Genomic DNA, 20,649 nt, shown 5'->3' with positions numbered 1-20,649 from the left:
GAGGTGGTAATATTTGAGCAAAGCCTTAATTAAGGAGTAAGAACTGAGGACAGTCCCAGCAGAAGGTACAGCACTCATTTTAGCATGGGGCCATATGTGGTCATAACATTTGGATAAATAGAAAGTATATCATATCTAAAGCAGAGGGTAGAGTCAGCACCTAGCAGATGGAGGCAGGAGATAAGGCTAAAGAAGCAAGTTGGGGATAGGTCACAAAGGGCCATGAAAGTTGTCTTAGTCTTTTCAGGTGGCTGTAGCAGAATACCATAGAGTGGGTGGCTTATAAACAACAGAAATGTATTGCTCACAGTTCTAGAAGCTGGGAAGTCCAAGATTAAGGCAGCAGTAGATTCAGTGTTTAGTGAGGGCCCCTTCCTGGTGTCTTCTTGCTGTGCCCTTATATAGTGGAAGAATAAAGGCGGCTATCTGGGGTCTCTTTTATGAAGGCATTAGTCCCATTCATGAGGGCTCCACCTCATGACCTAATCACCTTTCAAAGGCCCCACCTCCAAATACCATCACATTGAGGATTTGGTTTCAACATGAACTTGGAGAGAACACAAACATTCAGATTCTAGAAAGCCTTACTCAACATTTGAAAACTGAACTTGATCCTTTGGGCAACAGGAAGGAACATGATGAGATAAAGACTTTAGAATGATAATCCGAGGTTAGAGGACATGAGAAAAATGCCTAACCCAGCACAGGATACAGATTCTCCAAAAAACTTTAATTGACCTTTCAACTTCCCTTTCTCCCTTAAAGAAAGCAGGGCTCTGAATCCCCAAGACAAAGTGCATCCAGTATTATATACTGAGAAGAGAAAATTAACCAAGAATAAAGTAAGAACTATTCATTTGTTTTATCAGTATTTATCAGGTGCCTACTCATGTACATATAATTCTGCTTTTTTTTTTTCCTCTTAAACAAATTTGTCAAATAAGAGCTATGGCCCCTACTTTGTCAAAGTGGACACTGAATCACAGATGGCTTCAGTAACTTGTCCAAGCTCACATAGCTAATTAAGAATGAGACTATTTACAAATCCAGCAGTCTGACTTACATGCACTTAACCATGGTGCCATCTCTCTGTAAGCAATATTATTATTTTACTGCTGTGGACTGTGAGAATAAAGACATGCCAAACCAATAGGGTAAGGGCCTCTAAGAGATGAACTTTGCCTGCTGTTAGCTCCGTCTTAAGTGAGAGAGTGATATATGTATGTGCTGGCAGGCCAAGTCTGGAGATAAAGAAAGCACAGGCACAGTTTCCTGCTGAGGCCAGGTCTACAACAGAATTTTTTTGTTTCTATTGCCTCTATTCCTAAGCTGGGACTACCAGGTCCAAACAATGGTCACTTCTCCCTCTTCTCCCTACCTGCCAATTCCATTTCAGGATATTACTTCTCTCTACTCTTTACCCATATCCCATCAATCACCAAACCCTTCCAAGTTTGTCTTTAATATCACTAGACTCTGCCCAATTCCCTCCATCCCTGCAACTCCCACCCTGGTTTGAGCCACCATCCTTTCTTGCTTAAATGACTACAGCAGCCCCTCGCTGGTCTCTCCAACTCCAATCTGCTTGCAATTCTGCTTCACAATTATAGCCAAGATGATATTTTTCAAGCACAAATCTATCTTTATCCCTCCTTGTTGACATCCAAAAATGGCCTCCTATAACTTTTCTAGAAAAGAAGAGTTCAAAATCCTTCCCAGGGCTCTCAAGGTCCTACATGAGATTCTGCCAATTTCATCTATCTCACCCAAACCCTCCCTCCATCCCCGACCCTCACTCCATGGACTTTCCCAAAATGCAGCATGCTGTTTCTCATCTTCACACTCTGGTATGGATAGACATCTCTGCCTCTCTCCCATTGCCTCCCTTCTTCCATTTTCCTCCCAAGCTCTAAATCATATTTAAGATTCTGTTCAAGTGTAATCCTCTCTAGCAAGCCTTCCTCCCCACACCCTGAGCCACTATTAGTTCCTAGATCCTATACTTTCCCTTTAATGACATTGATCACAATGGGTTACGATTGTCACTTTGCTTGTCTGTCTCCTGTTCTAAGCTATGAGCCCCTTAAGGACAAATCCCCTGGTTCATCTAAATTCCTCACTTCCCAGCACAATACTCAATGCATAGCAAGAGACACGCAAATACGTGTTAAACAAATGAATAAATATTCTCATTATTATCTTTAATTCCTAATGAATATTATACATTCTCCTAGTAGATGCTATGCGTTTGCAAACTGGATGATTGCAAAAGTTAAGTAAACTTGAACATTGCCATTAACTCATTAGGGCCACCCCCAGCCTCCCTCTTTCAAGTATGGTCAATATGGCTTCATCATTGCTATAACACCAAGTTCCGTTTAGTGGGGGAATCCCACATATCCAGCTCATCGGCAACTAGGGCTAGCAAATGCTCCTGCCACAGTTTTAAAAGTCTGAACAGTCTGTCTGACCATAGGTGAGAATATGATGAATTTTTCACATCTGCACTTCACAACAGAAAAGAATCCACTCCAAACTCTGTGAAAGAAGAGCTCTTGTAGCATTTCCTTTTGGTGGGGGAGGGGGGGATTTTCCAATAGATCAGGCTCCAGACTACTAAATGGAAACTATTTCCTCACTCTTCCCTCCATCCCCCAACATACACACACACACACACACACAGATGTCTGAAGATTTTTCTGAAATCATGGATTGACTCAAGGAAAGGATGTGTTTCATTAGCTGTTTCATCAAGGGAAAGAGACATGGAGCCTGCTAAAGGTCAAGAGAGAAGAAGAGAAGGAGCCGAACACCGGTGGCCCAGATGCCCAGGCCCTGCCCCTCATTGTGACACACAGCTGTTTGGAAGCACAGTATTGCAAATCTGATCCTAAAATATTTCATGACGTCGCTGGCATTCTTTCTATCGTGATGAAGCACAGAACAATACATGTCCTTTACTTCACAGTAAATGCCTGTGGCAGGAGCCCAAGATATTTAACGCTCTGACTCCTTGGATACAACACTGTTGAGATTTCCTAGTACATTTTTTTTAATATAAGATGAACCTTGGATGGAGATTGCCTTACTTCAGTAGGGAAAAGAAATAGTCCAAGAATTTCAATAAAACTAACTTTGTTCTTACCATATTCAGAGAACTGTTATGTCATGATGGTGGAGCATACAGAGCTAGATAAAGGCATAAATTTTAAGCCCTCCAGGAGTTTAAAATCTCAGAACCTCCATTTTACTCATTTTTGTTATTTTTTTTTTTTCAGAGACAGGGTCTTGCTATGTTTCCCCGGCTAGACTTGAACTCCTGGGCTCATGCGATCTTCCCACCTCAGCCTTCTGAGTCACAGGAGTACAGGAACATGCCATCACACCCAGTTTTATTTTTAATATGGGGCTGCTAACATCTGCCCATAGTCAGTTTGGGAAGATTCCATGAACAAGAATTTATAAAACAATTATCCCAGTGCCTGCCACATAGAGGCTCCTAATAAATGTTGCTCTCCTTATTTTATAATCTCATGAGAGGGGCACATAAGAAAGCAATTACTTAGGATCCTGGCAAAGTGGGGTAATCAAGGAATAGAGATAAAACTAAAATAAAAAGAGGCATGCTGGGCTAAATATGGAGGAATGATTTATGGATCAGGTGGCATTTTGTTGAGCATTAGAAGATGAAACGGCATTTTGGATAGAATGGGAAGGCTATCTTCTCAGAAGTCTACGTAACTGAAGTGCATCATTTGAGCATAAAAAGAAGCCACTTCCTGGCTTCGCTAGTCATTATTTTGTCATTTGTTAACATTATCAAATCTTTTCCATGTGGCTCTGCTTCCTATCCAAAAATAGCTTACAAACAAGAAGTTTAGATTCTCGTTCCCAAAGCATCCTCATCCCCTGTATCTTCCATAGATGCTGGTGGCAGGAAGGTGCTAAATCTCTTCATAGTAACTATACAGTGAGTCTATCTTCTTCTCTGAAGAAAGAAAACAGCTATCTAGTTCCCTGAGCATGGAGGGAGGAAGGACATCATTGTATAGGAGAATCCTTGGCAAAACAGAATCGTACCTAAGTGGGTAGAGAATCAGTGCCCACTCTGGCATGCATCATAGCCATGAGAGACTAGAAGGTGTAGCAGATGTTGTATGTGGACTACAGCCTCAAGGATCACATGACTAGAAGTCCCTAACCTAGTGACAATCACACTGGGGTGGCTGGCGGTGCTGAAATCCCTATGGAAGACCAGCAAGTTCTCATAAGGGTTAGCAGTGGGCAGTTCCCTTGTATATTGTGAAAATCTCTATTCCTAAGTGGACATTGTTATTTTTGGGAGGTCAGAAAAACCGAATAAATGCACACTCCTTAGCACACAGTACTCATCATGATCTCTCCCCTACGGATCATGTGCCCTTCTCTCCCAAACTACTCACTGCTCCTGAAGTCTCTTCTATGCCTCTTTGCTTTTGCATATGCTGTATATTCTACCAGATTACCCTTCCCAAACTACTTTGCTTTGAGGATGTTTCAAAACTCGGAGATAAATCAGCTAATTCTCCCTGTAGCCTGGGTTAGACAACCTTCATCTAGCATGTACCTACCTCAGTCACAGGACTTATTTTGCTGGATTGTAATAACATTGTTCCTTGTCTTGTTTTCACACTTGACTGTAAGCTTCTTGAAGAGCAGGTACTGAATGTTTAGGTCCCTGGTTCCTAGCATAGTATCTAGTATAAGGGAACACCTGGAATTTGAGGCAGGAGGCAGCAGTAGCATGTGTATATTGGAAAGGCATAGAATTCACGCCCAGGTGAGAGATGAGAGGCTTTGGTAACTCATTTTACCTGTTTCACCCATTTGCTAAAGAGCAACGTCAAGAGGAATCAGAAATGCTTCCATCACTCTTCAGTTGCTGGAAGATCTTGGATTAGTCATGCTTTCTGCAAAACATTAGCTATCTTCTCACTGGAACCAAACTAAACCATTTAGTAAGAAGCATCTGGCTTAGTGGTTAAGACTTAGGTCTTGCAGGAAGTGAGAGAGGAGTTGGAATCCTGGCTTTTCCACTTAGTAGCTGTGGCCCTGAAGTGAGCCAGCTTTGCTGATCTTCCATTACATCTGCTTTCAAGTGGAGAAGCTAATCTACACATCATTGTTTTAGAATTACATGAGGCAATACTTGTTAAACACATAACACAGTACTTATGTTATTATAACTGCTCAAAAATTAGTAGCCATTTTGACTCTTTTACATTGCTGTAGGCTGAATATTTGTATCCCCCTAAAATAATGTTGAAATCTAATCCCCAATGTGATGGTAGTTAGAGGTGGAACCACTGGCAGGAAGATGGTGAGGGCGGTGCCTTCATGAAGTAATTAATGCCCTCATGAAAGAGGGCTCAGAGAGCTTTGCTGTCCCTTCTGCCAAGTGAGGACACAGCAAGAATATGGCCACCTATGAACCAGGAAGCAGACCCTCACCAAACACTGAATTTGCTGGTACCTTGGTCCTGAACTTCCCAGCCTCCAGAACTATAAGAAATAACATTTCTATTGTTTATAAGCCACCCAGTCTGTGGCGTTCTGTTATAACATACTATAACAAAGACACGTATGAAATACAGACTCCCTGGAGATCTCTATAATTTATATATTTCTTCAAAAAGATTACTGAATATTTATCACCTGTCAATAAACACAAGAAATACAGACAGAAATATCCAAGCACCATTTTCAACAGAAGATACGAATATCCTTTTGGCTTTTTCTGTTTCTCAGCTTTTGTCCTTCTGAGAGATAGAACCACAAACAAGCCCCTCTCCTCCTGTGTGTTGGGGTGAGCTTGGGTCCTGGAAGGTGAAAGGCCAGCCCAGAGCTCATCAAGCAACTTTGGTCTCTCAGAGCCAGAGCTGCTGGCGATGTAATCCAATCTGCCTGCAGAGAATGTGACTAAACGAAACCCCATCTGCTGCGAGGTTTCCCTGGGTTCCCAGGAGGGACCTGAGCAGGATATGAGGCGGCGGCAGTGGTGAGGTGAGGGGTCTGCAAGGAAATGGTGCGATCCCCCATGTGTAATGTGTCTCACCGCAGGCCAGCGTGGGTCTCCCCCAGCATGACATCATCTTGGAGCTCACCCGGGCTCCGGTCTGCTGGCCGCTATAAACCAGGGTTTCTCAATCTCAGCACTATTGACATTTTTCAGCTGGATAATTCTTTGTTGAGAAGTGTGGGGGGAACTGCCCTGTGCATTGCAGGAGGTACAGCAGCATCCCTGACCTCCATTCACTAGTTGTCAATAGCATCTCCACCCAGCCTAGTTGTGACAGCCCAAAATGTCTCCAGTCATTTCCAAACAACGGGGGACAAAATTGCCCCCAGTCGAGAACGAGAACCACTGGCACAGAAAAAGTGGAACAAATCAGACTCCCTTTCTATTAAAAGCAAGGGGAAAAGATTCCAGAAAAAAATAGAATACAGTAAGTTTCCAACTCCTTATGTAGTTTTAGAAATGAATTAAAAGTTGAGCAGCTAGCTTTGATGGTTCAGGTGAGAGTCTTCCAATAAAGAGGAAAACTTAGAAGTGATAATAAGTACCATCTACTTAGTGCTTTCTGTGTCCTAGGCATGGTGCTAAGCACTTTAACTCATTGACCCCTCAAAAGAACACTGAAGGTAGGCGTCTGATTTCCCTGTCATAGGTAAGGACTCTGAGGCCCAGAGGTGTGAAAGTCTTGCCTAGAAGCATATAGCTAGTAAGGACTGAGCTGGGATTTGAACACAGCTCTGCATGATTTTAAGGGAACTCAGAGCCATTTGGTTCTCTTAGTCCATTACTTTGGAGTCTGTATCCAACACCATAAAAATTTCAAGGTCTATGCTTTAAACCAGGGAGTATTTAATAGGAACTTCTACATCCAGCATCAGCCTAGACAGAAGGTGGGTGGATTTGAGTGGGAGAATCAGACTTTCCATGTCCTTACTTAAACAAGACTAATCCACATTTATAAATCAACATGAGATAGTATATAATTAACCCCTATATGGATGGTAGATGTTAAAGAAGTATAAAGTAAATAACAGGCTGAATAGAAAGAATATGTTTTAATAAGCATGCTTCTAATAAATTAGTGAAACCGTCCCTGAATGGGGTGGCTCATATCTCATGAGGCTCCCTTATGAGGACTGGGAGTGAAGTGCATGGGCTTGGCATTGGACAATTCTGACTTCTAATCCCAGCTCCAAAACTTACCAGCCGGGTGGCTCTTGGCAAAACACTTTACAGCTGGAAGCCTCAGTAAACTCCTTAGCAAAATACAGATTAAAATACTTATTTCAGGATTGATGGGATTAACTAAAACCAGGAAGTGGAAACTAATATAGAGTGTCTCACAGGCAATTGACTTTTCTTTCATTGCACTCACAGCTCTTTGGAATTACATGTTTATTTGTGTGTTTGTGTGTTTAATGGTTGTCTCTTTTATTCTCTGCCTCTCCAGAACCTCCCATAGTACTTGGCATATAGTAAGTACTTATTTAAAATATGCTCAATGCATAGGAAACATTAGTGCACTTTCTTTCTCTGTAGTTCCTCTTATGACAATGAGTTTTCAGACATTAAAAATACTCAAGCAATGGAAATATAAGATTCTCTTTCTCTTTGTGTCCCAATCATAGCCTCTTATGGTGACTTGTACTACAGCACTTATGACATTGTTTTACAATTACTGTTTCTTTGGTTATAAACTCCTTCAGGGCTGGACGGATCACTTTTTTTTTTTTTTTTTTTTTGAGACAGAGTCTTGCTCTGTCACCCAGGCTGCAGTGCAGTGGTGCAATCTCAGCTCACTGCAAGCTCCGCCTCCCAGGTTCATGCCATTTTCCTGCCTCAGCCTCCTCAGCAGCTGGGATTACAGGCGCCCGCCATTATGGATGGATCACTTTCAATCCCTATGACATGGCCCCATTACTTGCACCCAAGGTGTGATACATGTCTGAATCTAACAAGTATTTGTAAAATAAAGATATTGATGCCTTAGGGGGCATCGGTCCACTGAATTGGAGCTCCAAAAACATTATAGTTCCAGGCTTTGGCAACTCTAACTACTGCCAACCCTGCTCATACAACATCTAATCACCAAGAGCAAAAGGTTAGGGCTGTCATTTTTATTGTTCCAGAAAAGTGTAGATAATTAATAACTCTGTATTGAATTTAATTGGCTGCTTTTACAAGGAAAATTGTGAGCCAAATTTTCCATATCCAAGCTAGCACCTCAAAGGTGATTAGATTCAGCCATAAATTCTTATAACAAATATTTATAGAGTGCTTACTATGAGCCAGCCACTGTTCAAGGTACCGGTTAAATCTTGTTGGATATTTTAAGGCTTGGAGAATGATTTTGACATTGAGCATTCTTCTCAGTTACCCAAAGGAAACCAGCTGTTTCTATTGGATTGCTTGAGGCAGACAGCAATAAGGGGCTCAGGAGTCTTGGAGACAAATTCTTAAACCTCTGGTCTCAGCACCCTGGTCCTCGGAGAAGGGAACATCTAATATACGAAGGAAACAGTTTATAAGCCAAGCTGTATATACTTCCTAACTAGAGGTTAGCATCCAAAATAGAATGCTTAGGCATTGGAAAGTTTATCATACCCATGGGTCTCATCTCCCCATCATGCAACTTTCATAAAAACAGGGAAAGCTATTACTTCAACTGCAATTGTTTTCTTTTGAAAGAAAGAAAACTATCAATTTCTGTGGCTGGCCAGAAGCTGAGAGATATATATATCTCCTTATAGTGGGTACATTACAATACTTGAGGATAAGATATATCTCATTTCTTTATTTCTTTCAACCATGCCATACTCCTCTGTGACTGGTAGAAAATTCAGTCTCAGCTGTGTTGAGTGTTGCTTCTCTTGTCCACTAGTTTATTCAATAATCTAGAGGTCTTACATGGCCTAGAACATTTAGGAACCAGTTGCATGCCCCATTCCTCTCTGGCTATGGCAGACATCCTCAGTTTTGGGGTCTGCACCCCTAGAAGTGAGTAGCTCTGCTTCTTCCATCTCCAACTATGATATTGGGATCCTGGTGACTCACTCAGGACACAGCCCCTTTGAATGCACTCTGTGGCATGACCAGTTCAAGTCTCCTCACTTTCTAAGACACTGCATTAGAAGAGAGTGTTTACCCCATCTCGTGAAACCTATGTCTCTCACACACTATCCCATTGCATGTCTGTTGGGTTAGTTCTGCCCAAGGTCATAAATGTTAGAGTGATTCTAGGGTCCAAGTTCAGGTCTTTTCAATCTCTATGTTGGATGTTTGTCACGATTCTACATCCTACATCCTCACTAGATCAGCATTATTCAAATAGCACTATTGGCATTTTGGGACAAAGAATTATTTGTTGTGGGAGACCATCCTCTGCATTGCAGGCTTTTAGCAGAATCTCTGGCCTCTGCCTACTTGATGCTCATAGCAAACCTCCCAACTCTGACAGCCAAAATGCCTGCAGACATTAGCAAATATCCTCCAGGGAGCAAACTATCCCTGGTTGAGAAACATTGCCCTAGAAGGTAAGTTCAAAAGGAAAGTGATTGCATCTGTTGTGTTTGTGGCTATATCGCCAACAGCTATTAGCACAGGGCCTGTGTATCCCATTAATCTAAGTGCAATAAAGAAATGGTTGGAAGAATTAGTCAACAAAATAAATAGAAATAAATATTATCATGCCCCTGCCTTTCTTCCTCTTCTTTTTCTTTCCTTCAACAAGGAAAGTAAAGCAGTAAAACATTGATATGGTTTGACTGTGTCCCCACCAAAATCTCATCTTAAATTGTAGCTCCCATAATTCCCCTGTGTCATGGGAGAGACAGGTGGGAGATAATTGAATCATGGGGGTGGGTCTTTCCCGAGCTGTTCTCATGATAGTGAATAAGTCTCATGAGAGCTGATGGTTTTAAAAAGGGGAGTTCCCAGGCCAGGCACAGTGGCTGATGCCTGTAATCTCAGCATTTTGGGAGGCCAAGATGGGCAGATCACAAGGTCAGAAGATGGAGACCATCCTGGCTAACATGGTGAAACACCGTCTCTACTGAAAATACAAAAAATTAGCTGGGCGTGGTAGCATGCTCCTGTAGTCCCAGCTACTTGGGAGGCTGAGGCAGGAGAATCACTTGAACGTGGGAGGTGGAGGTTGCAGTGAGCCGAGATCGCGCCACTGCACTCCAGCCTGGTAGACAGAGCAAAACTCCCTCTTAAAAAAAGAAAAAAAAAAAAGTTGGGGGGGAGTTCTCCTGCACATGCTCTCTCTTGTCTGCTGCCACATAAGATGAGACTACTTTGCTCCTCCTTCACATCCCACCACGATTGTGAGGCCTCCCCAGCCATGTGAAACTGTGAGTCAATTAAACCTCTTTCCTTTACAAATTATCCAGTCTCTGGTATGTCTTTATTAGCAGCATAGAATGGATTAATACAAACATCCTCTGCAGGAAAACATAGTGAAGAGGATCCTGTGCAACATGTAAAGAGTTTTGGGTCCTAATACCATATCTGACACCAGCTATTTATTATTGATCAAGTAACTTCCTCTTGCCCATGCCTTCATTTGGGACTAATAATAGTATCTATCCATAGAAATGTTATGAAGATTAAATGAAGTTAATGTATGTAAAGTTCTAAAAATGGGATCCAGCACATAATAAATGTTCAATAAAAACTAACAATCACTATTTACAGAAGATCCCCCGTGTCATAGAAGTGATAGAGTAAAACTCCATTCCCTTCGAAGGGGCTCATTAGAAAGCAACTATCCATTCACACGTTTGCCCAGGTGTAGTCTCAAGAACACCATGCCTTTTACCCCTGCTATCTGGTCATCTCCATGGCTCCTAAGGGCCTAAACCTGAATTCTGATATGCAATATCAGCTTGTGACATCTCTTTTATTGGGTGTCTTCCTGCTCTACCTAGGTTCTACACATGGTGTTGATATCAGTATGGTATCCACAGATGGGAGAAAAAAATTCATCTGCCAGCCATGGCTGTCAGAACTGCAAGCATGGGGCTAACTCACTGTCCTTCACAAATACCCTGCCCCACACCAACCTGGCCTGTCTTTCCATCACAAGAGTGACAGTGGGCAAAATATTTTTAAATTTAGCCAAGGTCTGGTCTGGAATTTATCTTTGTCACAGATTTGGTGATAGGGCTTATACTGTATTAAGTTTAATCATATTAAAATATCATTTTTGTAGGTCAAATATGGTTGAACACGAGCAATTTCATATGAATTACTTCTTAGATTAACTGAGCAAACAAGATTGCAACTTGCTAAAAGCCAAAGTACTTCCACTTCCTTCAAAAGCAACCACTTATGACTGATTTCTGCTCATTAAGCCAGACTCTCAGAAGATCTCTCCTTGGCAATACTTTACTAGTTTAAAGGAGCCACTGGCAGAATATACTTCAAAGTAAGCTTCCCTGGATTGGTCTTCCACAATGCAGCTGTCTCACTGATTCATCCTGGCCCCTGCCCACTCCTGTCCATGGGGATTATCAAGCCTTCACCATAATTTCCTTATAAAGTATTTCCACGAGGGAAATCTATCATCTGCCTCAAACGATGAGTCATCTATCTATATTCACTCAAGAGCACTCCCCATATACCATTCATCTGCAAGTTGAGCCCAGTGTGGGCCTGGGCAGGTGTTCCAAAGAATTTAGAAAGTCTTTGAAGTTCCCCTACAGAGGCTGCTTTCTGATACAGTGTCTGAAAAACTTGCCTGGCATCTCACTAAGGGGCTTCTTTGGTCCTCTGACACCACAGCCACATCGATGAGAGCACTGCATACATCCAAAACCGGAGAAAAGCAGGAGAGAGAGAGAAGTGACATCGTACTGCTCACGGAAGCTCAGAGGGAGTAGAGAGCCTGGTGTGTGTTCACCTACTCCTCTTGGTCCCCTTTTTATGTCCTTTCTAAGTGAAGAAGCCCAATCCATGTAAAGGATTTTTTAAGCAATAAATTCCTTGGTTTTGGCTGGTCTTACACTAATCTAGGCAAGCTCCTTCCTCCACGTGGAACATAGTTTCACAAATGAGCAGACTTGGATTTTAGCTTAGAGTGGGAAAGACAAGCAACTGCTTTGGGCCCCATTTTCTTATCTCTAACTTGAGCAGGATTGTCTCATAGCTCTTTTCACACTTGTCAAAGTGTGCTGTGGGTGAATCCTCTGAATTATGGATGAGCAGCGACCCAGATAAGCCTGCCACTTGCTGGGTTTAGACTGACCCTGGAATGATATGAATGTCATGTATAAGTCCAGATTTACTCCTCACTGTGGGCTAAACCACTGGACACTGCAAAGCTCCCATGTCAACAGGCCACTTCAAAACTGTCGGGCTAATGATGGAGGTTGCAACTCCCTCCAACTTCCCTTTCCTTCTCTGTCTTTCAGCCTACAACTAAAATGTCATGTTAAAGGAGCTGTGACAAAAAAACTACTTGAAAATCTAGCAATGTGCATTTACATCATAGAACTACATCCCTATGGAAAAGTATTCCAGTTTCAAGGTAAGTTAATGCCATTTCTCCCAGAAAAATGATCTCTTGGACCAATACTAACCATTACCATTTTTAAAAATTCATTAATTTTTGTAGGTACATAGTAGGTATATATATTTACAGGGTACGTGAGAGGTTTTGTTTAATAATCATATCACGTAAAATGCAGTATCCATCCCCTTAAGCATTTATCCTTTGTGTTACAAATAATCCAGTTATACTCTTTTAGTTATTTTTAAATGTACATTTAAATTATTATTGACTATAGTCACCCTGTTGTGCTATCAAATACTAGGTCTTATTCATTCTTTCTAATTATTTTTTGTATTTATTAACCATCTCCACCCCCCAGCCCTCCTCCCAGAACCCTTCCCAGACTCTGGTAACCATGCTTCTGCTGTCTATCTCCATGAGTTCAAGTTAAGCATTACTGTTTTTAAGGCCCTGTTATGCACAACGCAAAGATACTTTCCCATTTATTTCTTGTATTAGTTTTATATTGCTACTCTAACAAATTACCACAAACTTAATGACTTAATAACACAGAAATGTATTCTCTTACAACTATGGAGACAAGAGGCCTGAAGTGAGTTTTAGTAAGCTAAAATCTGTTGTCAACAGGCCTGGTCTTTCTGGGGGCTCCAAGGGAGAATCCATTCTTTGCCTCTTTCAGTTTCTGGTGTCTGCTGCCATTCCTTGGCTTGTGGCCACATCACTCCAATCTCTGTTCCTTGGTCACACTGCTTTCTCCTCCTCTCTAGTCAAATCTGTCTCTGCCTTCCTCTTATAAAGACACTTTTAAATATATGCAAAATAGTCTCCCCACCTCAAGATCCTTAACTTAGTCACAGCTCCGAAGTCCTTTTTGCCATACAAGATAATATTCACAGATTCCATGGATTTGAACACACATCTTGGAAACCTTATTCAGTTTCTCATGGCCCTTCCTTTATCCCTGTGAAGTAAATATTCTCACTCCTCTTTTACAGACTCAGATACAAGATGGGGTCACATAAGTGAAGGAAGTTGAAAAAAGGTCAAACACCAATAAATGGCAGAGCTAAGATTGAGCCCATCTGTCTAGTATCAGATCATGAGCTTCTTCTTTATACCACTGTACCCCATAAAACTGATAAAATAATACTCTTTATAGATGGTTCTGTAATGGAAACCTGAAGAGCCCAGTGGCCCAGTAATTTTCATATGTGGACCTTCTGTGAGACCACATACCAGCTGTGTGACTTTCAGCAAGTCTCTTGATCTCTCCTCACCTCAGCTTTCTCACTTGTATTAGGGGAATGGCCTGGTGTGAGGACTGAGATAATGCCAATGCCTTGTCATGTTATTAGCAAATACAAGTGGGTATATTTGTCACCACCCCTACCATTGGAAGGCTGTGGGGCAAGGAAGTAGTCAAGGTTAGGACTGCCTAGTATGTGCTCACTAAAATAAGGAGTGTCAATTTACTCTCCTCCTTAGGAAGGGTAAGGGACAAAGGGCCAGCCCAGAGTACTTCCCAAGGAGGAGAGTGACTCAAATACCTATGTGATGCCAGTCCATCAACCTCTAGGCCCTGCCAAGGGAGCGTCTGGCTCTTAGGCAAGTGAAACCACCCAGCTGACTCTGAATAAGGTAAATTTTTCCACCTGAGAAGCAGAATGTACAAGGCTTGAAAGATGATTAAAAATAATAACACCTGCTGTTGACTGGCTGGGCAAATGTAGTTCTACTTTTCAAAGGAAGTTCAAACTATTTCTCTCTCAGAGCAATACTAAACATCCCTTCAGGAAAATACTCATTTCAATGAATACTCATTTCAATGAACTCTCTCTCTCTTTCTCTCTCTCTCTCTCTGTGTGTGTGTGTGTGTGTGTGTGTGCGTGCGTGTGTACTGCATGTGTATAGCAGGATGGAGGCGAAATTTATGAAGAACATTAGAGCACACAGTGTGACTAGTGCAGTTCGGTCAATCTGAAAATCTTACGTCCCATGATGAAAAGAGTTGTATATTTTTATTTGCATGTACATTTGTTTTATTAACCCTCCTTATTTTAGTGAGCACATTTCTGAAACATACCTCTGACATTATCTTTTCCATCATTTTACAGATGAGAAAGTAAAGGCTCACAGTAGAATAAGTGACTTACCTACAATAGCCAAAGGCCACCATTTTGAGATTACTTAGAATGTGGCAAGCAACGGCATAAGCATTTGACTAAGTATTGTTCTTTTAATCCTGAGACTATCTCCAAGGAGCATCAGTTATTATTGTACCCGTTTTACAGATGGAGAACCTATAAGAAAGATGTTAAGTAATTTACCCAAGGTCCTACTCCTTTTTGTAGCTATTATTGGTTAAATTAAGGTTTGAAACCAAGTGCATGCTAGGTAATCCCAAAACTCCAGGATTGGCACAAACAGACAGGGACAAAGAAAAATAACCAAAGACCACCTTGCCTCCTCAGATCTTTATGCGCAAGCTCCAAATCACTCAATCTGGTTCATGAATCAAAGAATGCCATCTTTGCCTTTGGGCAATTATTACATTAAATACATAAGAAAGCACCCACAATAATAGACAATTGGGAGCTGGAGTCCTCTTGGTGGGTTTGAATCCTCTTGCTACTAATTGTTACCCATACACCCTGGACATTTCTCTAACCTCTCCATGTCTCACACCCCCCATCTGCAAAATGGGAACAATGATAGGACTAACCCAAAGGCTCATTGTAAAGATTAAATAATTTAATACACCCAAACTGCTTCAACAATGCCTAGATCACAGAAAATACTCAATCAGTGTTAGCCACTGTTATTCTTTGTGGTCCACAAAAGAAATCTTAAGAAACCTAAGAGAGAAGGAAAACAAGCAAATTATACTTCTCCACAAGTATCCAACCCAGCTGTGGAAAATCAAAGAAAGAAATTCAATTTGCATTGATTTCAAAGCTATATATTCCCTCTGTGACCTGTATTAAGCCCAAGATGGTTTGACCTATTTGTATTCATCACCTCAGCCTGAGCTCATACCGGTAAACATGATCAAAACTGCCTCCCTAGCCCTCTGCTGGAAATATACAACTCCACATCTTCTAATTTAGCTTGGGCAATGCTAGTTTTTTAAACTCTTCCTCTTTCCCTTCAACCTCCAAGGAGGCAGTCTTTAGAATATTTTAACAAGACAGCACCAGGTGGCTTCAACTCCCCTCTCCCTGCTGCCAGCCCCTGCAAAGCCCAGAACTGCTTCAGATAGAAGCTGGGTTCCATGCTTTCATAAGCACAATATAGCTATGCAGAGATTGAGCTTTCTATTAGGATTTGGGGGGCGGGGGGCGGGGAAGGGAACCACATCATTTAACATCAAAAAACTCTACATAGGGCATCCCAGTTTGCTAAGCACTTTGTCTTACATCCTCTTACTTGGTCTTCATACCAATTTTGAAGGGTACTCAAGGTACAGATTCTTATCTCAGTTTTATAAAACAGGAAACCAGATGAATCCCAAGAAGAAGAGGAGGAGCTTCAGAGAGGGGACATGCTTTTCTCAAGGTAATTCACATTGTAAGCAGTTGGGCAAAATAGAACCCAAGACTGTGTGCTAATATAATATATTTTCCATTATGCAGCCAATTAGTTGATCGGTCAATCATTTCATGGGAACATTAATCAACCTCCAAATTCTTTGGGTCTGTACAGGTGAAAAGCACAGTCCTTGCCCTCAAGGAGTCCTCACAGACCAGCTGGGCAAATGTATGAGTAAATTGATGATAACAATTAAGGTCTCTAATCATTTCATAAAAGTCACTTCAAGAATGTTTTTATTGCTTACCTCCAAAATCTGTGACAGGTCATATGCTATTCTAAACACTATGATATGCAGGAACGATATTCAAAATAATTAACAAATAACATGACATAGGCAGCAGCCATCAACAGCTGCTGGCGGCAAAGAGAACTGCTGACAAACAGACGGAAAGGCACAGTGTCTACCCTCAGGTGTCCAAGATCTAGCAGGGTAAACAGGCAAGAGAAATAAAATGTGCAACATACTAAAAGTTAAAAAAAGGATGTTGTGGATGAACATAAAGGAGAGGCCCTTCTCTCTGGATGTGAGGGTCATAAAAACTTTGTTAGAAGAAGCACTATGAAGGAACTCTTGAAAAAAATAATAAAGGAATTTGTCATGGAAATAAGGCAAGGTTCTTCCTAGGGAAGTGAATGTGCAAAGGCTTGGAGACTTCTAAATTATTTCTTTAAAGATTTTACTTGAGAGTTTTGAGTCGCTATAATCCCTGGGAATTCCCCACTTGCTAACCAGGACCCTGGGGGTCAGCGGGGAAAGATATTTTCCCAAAGTCACACAGCGAGTTGATGCAGCATCAAGACTTGCACACTCAACCAATGCTCTCCACTCTGCTGTGCTGACCAGGCATGACTTCTTGGTTGATGGTGCAGCTAAATTGCCATAGTCCCTCCATCAGAGAAGCTCTCATATGCCTTGCCACACACTCCATATGGTCTTTGTCCTTGATTTTGTCCTTTGTTGTCTAAGGAAAATTGAGAAGAGATGGAAAAGACCACTCAACAATGATCTGCAAGCAAGTTGGGAAACCTTGACTCTAACGAAATGCATTTAATTAAATGACTGGCCCATTGTGTGGGATCAGAGATCCATCCTGGCTTTGGAAAAGATTTCTGGTAATTATGGAGTCACATGAGACTTTTGGACTGGAGTTAGCACACCAGATGAGACGAAGAGGAGGAGGAAGGTTGGGAACAGTGAAGGAGTACGTAATCAGAGTAGGAAGCAGGGGATTCCATGGGGAAGTGGACACTCAGTTTCCTCAGCACTAGTCCTGGCCAAAATTCCTCTCATTGTCTGTTCTGTCTGGAAGAAAAAGTATTACATTTAACAGACCTTTAAAGAAATGAGAATGATCTCACCTGAGGCAAACCACGACATTCCTCTGGTCTCCAAACCACAGCCTCCACCAGCAACTCCTGAATGAGAATTGCAAACAAGCAACAACAAAATCAGTCTTTGGCAGGAAGCTCTGTGCAGAGGTGGTGTTTACATGCATTCATTCTACCCTCTCAAGTGGAAAAAAGTGCTTATGCTTCTCAGAAGGATGCAACCATGAGGGATCAGATGCCAAGAGGTATGGCCTCTGCCAAACAGGAGGAAAAATGGTTCTTCATTTCCATAAACTTCCTCTGCTGTAATGTCTAGTGTGGCTTGGTTGCTCAGTTCTGATTGTGACAGTTTTCTTCCTGGAAAGCAGGCATAGAGGCTTCAGACAAGTCATTCCTCCTCTCAGTGCCCCACTTTCTGATCTGTGCAATGGAAGCATTGGACACAATAATCCAGTTTCCTTTTCAGGTTCTATGGTTGTAAAATGAAGAATTTAATTATAAAGCACAACATTTCAAACATTTATTTGTTCCTCCATTACTTCATTCATTCTATAAACATTTACTGAGCTTCTATGATACCCAAGGCTCTACGCCAGGTACAGAAAAAGCAAGTGTGATCACCAGCCTCAGGAAGCCTAGCATCTAGGAGGAAAATCTAGACATGCACATGTGTAATTATACCATGTAGATGCAATGGATGTCCTAATAGAGTTACAAATGCCATAGCGCATAGAAACATTTCTTCCTAGATGGATTTCTTCCATTTAGGAAGCTCCATAGTGAAGTCAGATCAGAAATGGATGATAAATAGATGTGAGGGTGTGGAGGTGAGGAGCCTAGGGCATCATCCTAGCATGAACAAAGTTTGGGTATTGTAGAGTACATGGTGCATATGGACCCATCTACGGAAACAGAGGCTGCGAACAGTACAGGGATGGAAAACACGTCCTTGTCTGGGCCCTCCTTACTGAAATGCCAAAAAGCTTAAGATGCCACATAGCTTTTTGGAGAAAATGCCTTTTACAAGTAGCCTTTCCTAAAAATGCATAAATCATCTCTTCTCTATGTTATCAGAATATACTTATATGATAGTTGTTAACTTAACCCATAATAGTATTCTTGTTTGTCACCTCCACTAGCCTTTTCCTGCTTTGAGGGCCAGCCTGGTCATATTTGGCTTTAGTTTCCCTGTGATCGGCCGTACCACTTGTGGTAGACACTAATCAATGATTGTAGAATCCTAAGAGAACTGGGGAGAGGAGTTCGAGTTTGAGACATTCCCCGAAAAAGCCATATCTATCTAGTTTTCTAGCATGCGCTCTTGTCTTATTTAAAAACTCACATAGAATTATAAATATATTGATTATATGTTATATACAAATATAGTTTATATACCATATGACATATATTGTACACTATTCTAATATTTTACTCCCTAACCCAAGGGATTAACTCAGTAGCCTTAGGAAAGCCAAGAGGCATGGAACCACTCACTGCTGGTTGAGACACAGCTTCATGCTACTGAAATATCCTTTGGCTAAAGCACAGAATTTAAAACTTCCCAAACAACTGACATTTGAATCAGCCAAAATGGATCAAAAGTTCAAATGAGCGGTTTTATGACATGACTATTTATGGGCTTTCTTGCTGTCTGGGAGGGTCACTTTAGCAGAGAATCCTAAAATACTACAGCCAAAGCAACCGTGGGATGACCTAATCGTGTCTTGCTTTTTTTTTCAGATGGGGAAACTGAGGCCCACAGCAACAATAAGAACTGTGGGGATGATATCATTTAATATTGAAAATAAGTGGATAATTGGGACCTCCATTATTAGTAATTTTTAAAAATCAAAGATCTCTCCTAATTAGCTTTACAGAGCAAATAAATATATTTTCCATATTCAAATATGGCTGTGATTTTTACACAAATGGTGTTAACAATCTAATACAGCATAAAACATTGTTTATATATCATCATACCCTATTCCTAAACAGTAACGTGTAATAGATCTCTGGAGCCCAGTGTTGTAATATAAACACTTCCCAGGTGTATTCCCTTGGTGAAGTTTCATTACTTCTCTAAACCTCAGTTTTCTGTAAAAAAGAGACACTTGTGCCTATCCTACTTACTGGTTACAAGGATATAATAAAAATAGTGAACAAAAATAGTGTTCATAAAGTACCCTGCACAGCACCTTATTATAGACTTAATAAGGAGGGCTCAATGGTAGTTGCATTTTGAATTACATTTGATGTTTCATTTTACTTCATTGTCACAAACTACTATGCTCTGCGGCAGACTCAGAAGTCTCTAGGTACGGGTGAAGTGCTACTTCTCCACTCCCTTAAATGCCCCTGCATGCCCTGCGGATACTCAATGCATGCTAACCACCAAACGAACGGATGACTCAGAGCTTGGAGGAAATCCACGGCAGGCTGGAAAGCAAAGGCGCAGCTTATGGCTCAAGGCTTAGGTTGTTACCTTTTTAAATTATTGCTTTTCTTTAAAGAAACGGCTGTGGGGGACGCCTTTCAGCACTAAGAGAAAACCTCAGAAACCCTTCCCCCGGAGACCCAGCTGAGAAGACCACACCAGGCACAGGGCATGAACAATGTCAAAAAGCTACTGCCCTGTAGGACACTGGGGCTGGAACAAAGATGCTTCCCAGCAGCTGGGCAAGGCTGGCTGCCACATAAGAAAAGCAGGGCTGATGTGAGCGTCCCGCACGATCCCCACCTGCTGAGACCTAATCCTGGGTTATCTCTCCGCTGGCCCAGAGAAACCTGAAACGCCCCAGGCTTTTGAAGGGCTTTATCTCCTCTTTCCAGGAACTGGGCTCAGTCCCTGTACTCGCTCCGAGGTGTCACTGAGCAGCTGCTGCCCAGAGCCCAGGCGGCGAGCCCTGGTCCCATTTCCAGCTTGACCAAGTACAAGAGGGGAGCCAGGGCTGCGGATCTTACTCCCTCTTGCTCCCCGGGCATCCGTCTCACAATTAGAAAACCCGTGTGGGGAGCAAAGCAAAAATCACATTTCACTAACAGCTACTCGGGGTCGGGGGCGGGGAGGCGGGAGGGGAAGAGGGAATTCCTACTTTCGCCATAAATTGTATGCAAATGGGTTCCTTCCCTGGCCGAGAGCCAGGAGTGAGAGCGTCTT

At 41.8% G+C, this 20,649-nt stretch overlaps 1 long non-coding RNA gene across 1 annotated transcript; it reads left to right on the top strand.

Annotated features, from left to right (window-relative positions):
* The first annotated feature begins 522 nt into the window (after positions 1–522).
* LOC105740237 lies at positions 523–19,398 on the top strand. The gene is made up of 6 exons (XR_001116258.2): positions 523–842; positions 10,987–11,151; positions 11,271–11,948; positions 12,472–12,587; positions 16,052–16,127; positions 19,233–19,398. It is a non-coding gene; the product is annotated as an uncharacterized LOC105740237 (long non-coding RNA).
* The last annotated feature ends 1,251 nt before the right edge of the window (positions 19,399–20,649 follow it).

This window comes from Nomascus leucogenys, chromosome 8, assembly GCF_006542625.1.
Source record: "Nomascus leucogenys isolate Asia chromosome 8, Asia_NLE_v1, whole genome shotgun sequence".
In the NCBI taxonomy this organism is placed as follows: Eukaryota; Metazoa; Chordata; class Mammalia; order Primates; family Hylobatidae; genus Nomascus; species Nomascus leucogenys.
Note: the sequence above shows the minus strand (reverse complement) of the source record. Positions and strands in the feature narration are given on the sequence as shown.